Genomic DNA, 3,946 nt, shown 5'->3' with positions numbered 1-3,946 from the left:
AAAAAAAAAAAAAAAAAGCGGTCTTACCTTTATTGGAGGAGGGTTAACCCACCTCATCATCCGTGGTCTGTAGGGACACGTTGATGAGTCTATTATACCGTGCTGTCGAAAAGTTTTTCCTTAGAAGGCCAACCTCCTCTGGAAATAATTTTTTTAAACGTTTGTGGTTGGCCCTATCGATGTGGATAACATTTATGTGGATGGGAAAGTCACTGATATCAGGACTAGCAAACGTTTGTACGTTTTGTAAAGTGGCAAATTCATTTTTTAAATTTTCATTGTTTGTTTCATACGCAGTGATATAATTTGGATCTTTCTGATTTGGCAGGCACCATTTTTTATTTATGTTTTATTTAGCGTGTTTTCTACCGAAACACTTTAAAACTTCGTATACTTGTATATTTTGTCTTATAGAACAGAGAAAAAATTTTATATTCGAAGTTATTTCATGTTAAAAGTTGTCGTATTTCGGTAATTTCAATCAATCACTGACGTCTATTAAGGTGAAAACAATTACTGCTGTGGATTCTTGGCAATTCTTTTCAGTTTTTTATCTTAATTGATACTGTCTTAAAAATAATGGTTTTTCGAGTGGTATTATGCGTCACCTCACTGGGAGGGGTAAGTTTGATCTCATACCCTTCTCTTAGAAGCATTTCTTCAAACTTGCCTAGTTGTTGGTTTTCAAGTTCCAAGTCTTCCCTGTTGACACCGGCAACAGCCTCAAAGTTGTTTACTTTTTGTTTTCCACCTGTAATTTTCATTTCTTTTGTGTCTTTCAACAATTTTCTGTTCAACTCCTGAACTTGCTGGTTCAAATCTTCGTCCGACGAAGACACATCTGATGAACTTATGTTCAACATGATAACAAAATATTCAAAAAGGGAAAAATTTTTCCCAATAGGGAAACCGTTAACAAATCTGCCAAAAGGAAGTAAAATAAGGTGTTTCGAAATAAACAATAAAAGTTCAGCAAAACGGTAATACTTCTAACAATAATTTCAACAAAAATCACAATATTTACCAAAAAGGCGTCCAAACCAACCGATCAATTTCAGATGATTGTAACATTTTCTTTATTCACCTATGAAAGGTATACATCAAGGGGACGCACAAGGAGATTACAACATATAATGGGTGATACAATCATGAAAAAAATGTGAATAAAAATTATATAATGAATACGGATAAATCGAATGAAAATTTTTAAAAATGAGTAATTACTATAAACGATAGTCCTTTGGGTTTTTATTCAATCCGCCTGTTTCCTTTTCTTCCTTTTTTTTTAATCCTATGTTTTCCTTAATTTTTTTGTTCATAATCATCTTTTTTCCTTCTTTTCGCTTTGACCGGCTACATTAGCTCGGTCCCATTTGCTCTCAGCATCCTTACTACTGTCATCCATCTTTTCCCAAATACTCTTTGAGACAGGCTCCTTTTCTCTTGACGGATCTTACTTAGCAGGTGGTAGATGAAATAACTAACCAGCCCGCGTCCAGAGATAAAGTTGTCTATCTCAGTTCCCCTTCCACGAGTCGTCCATACTGTGTCTTTTAGTATGGCTACTACACAGAAAAAGGACGCCTCCCTTTCCTTGTTAAAGGAAGAAGGTGGTACGATCTTAATGATGGACTCAGCCGATAACTGTGCTCTTTCAGTTTCCGACATCAGTTGTTCGACATAGGCTATCAGCCCCCTCAATTCCTCACACTGCACGAAGGCATGCGCGACAGTTTCACTGTCGCACCCGCACCTCGGGCATGTGGTGGGGTGGACACCAAACCCGTTCCTTGACAACCTCTCTCGAACCGGTAAAGCCGATCGGTAGCACAACCAAGCCTGGGATTTCTGGAAGTTATCCAGTTACCTCGGCCCGAATGTCCTTCCGAACAGGTTGATTAGTTGGTCTCTATCGAAGCCTAGAGCCTCCCCCAGGCCGTCGTCAGACTTATGCTCTAACAACCCGCTATAAAAATCCGCAGTAGTAGCCCCGCTGCCGGTATCGCTCGCCCGGGAGAGCAGAGTGAGTGCTTGTCTGCACTCCTTCTGCCATTCGCCCATTCTAGGTCTACGCCTGATCCATGGGCCTAAGACTCGTAGAGACATTAATTGTGGAAAAAGGAACTTGACATGCGGTGATCACACCTGTTCACCATCCAGGTAGAGCCAGAGATGTTTCAGCCTCAGTGCAAATTTGCGCATCATCAGCCACAGCATCCCTAACCCACCCTTTAACGGTTTCTAGCAGCAGATGGAGGGCCTCACAAGTGGTGGTTTCTCCTTCTACAAAAAGCGGAAGAGGATCTGTTCCAACTTGTTCAGCCACAACCTGGAGCAAGGCACGATGGTTAGGCGGTAGGTTATCACAGATGCTATAAACACCTGTACAACCTCGGCTCTCCCTAGCAAGGATAACGTCTTCCCAGACCAGGTCTGGGTTAGGGTAGTCACTTTGCTTGTAACCTCGCTCCAGTTTTTCTCCATCTGGAGATTTGGCCCAAACCAAACTCCGAGCAGTTTAACCGGGCCCTCCGCCCAACGTCCTACGATGCTGTTGGGAGGCATCGACTTGCTCCTCCAGGTGTCGAGTTGCAAGCCGACTGATTTTTCCTTGTTAATTTTTGCTCCTGCCAATGCTTCGTATCTTTTGATGGAATCTTCTACACGAGGTAGCTGCCCTTCATCAGACACGATGATGGTGACATCATCCGCGTACGCCGTCGCTTCTCTCTCGTAACATAGATCACGCGGATCACGTAACATAGATCACGTGGATAGTATTCACCAAATGCGTATTTCACATTAAATATTCTAACTATATCAATATGATACAACTGCATTTTTATTGTTCTTTATCGATTTTGTTAAGTATTTTAATTAAATTTCTTCAAATATTTCTTATTAAAATGCAGTAGTGACACAAAAGAACGAAGGGATTAACATTTTTAAATCTAGAAAATTTTCTCATTCTTAAATTTATCATAGAAAAATTTTTTCATTCTTTAAATTTATCATAGAAATTTACAAGATGGGGGTCAATAAGTTATCAACGAATCCATGAAAAGAGTCAATGATATAAGTTTGCTAACTTCTTGTGTAAACCAAGAACCATACGTAACTGGAGGTGTTGTGAGATTGCATAATTCCCAATGTCACGAGGCTGCTCGTTCACTGTATGTATGGTTGAAGAACATTGTCGCGAGATCTAGCTGGCTGCGTGTATAATAAATGAAGCAACTTACAAACTTTTAACATATTTATTGCTGGACATGATTTTTTGCATTAGCTGTTTACGAAAGAAAGATGCTGATAATGTAACCGCTGACTGGAGGAGAGAACCGCGCATTTGTTTTGTTAGCTGTGGTACTTCATATGAGGGTCCAAAGTCGCTTCTTGCTCGAGGTGGTCTGATCTTATCGGTCTACCATCTGTGAGTGCCCGAGGTGGTCTACGCGAATCCCCGAGATCGTCTGGTCTTAGCGGTCTGTCTAGGCCGTCTGGCTGAGTTAGGCGCCAAGTGGTTTTTAAAGGGTAAGAATTTAGGTAAAAATCGTATGGTAAAAATGACCCAATAAGCTTACTGAAATATACTCTATTGGCTCGTAGTCCGTATTTTTACTAGTTTCATTATTTACTTTATCCATGCATGCATGCATACATACATACATACATACATACATGCATATATACATACATGCATACATGCATGCATATGTAGTAACGCCTTGTCTCGTGCGCATGCGTAGTCATCAATATCCAAGTTTGGCGCCCTGATTCTTTCTCTTTTCCCGGCCGGGCGGCCATAAGCATGGTCATGTCAAGCTGTCTCTCCAACATTCCAACTCTGGGGACAGCTCACAACAACATTCCGGCGTCTCAGCAACCATGCCTATTTCCTTCACAAATAAATATTGTTGTGTTGATAGTTCAGAGTTCTGCGTTTCGT

This window comes from Octopus bimaculoides, chromosome 9, assembly GCF_001194135.2.
Source record: "Octopus bimaculoides isolate UCB-OBI-ISO-001 chromosome 9, ASM119413v2, whole genome shotgun sequence".
Taxonomy (NCBI): domain Eukaryota; kingdom Metazoa; phylum Mollusca; class Cephalopoda; order Octopoda; family Octopodidae; genus Octopus; species Octopus bimaculoides.
This window is presented reverse-complemented; position numbering follows the sequence as displayed.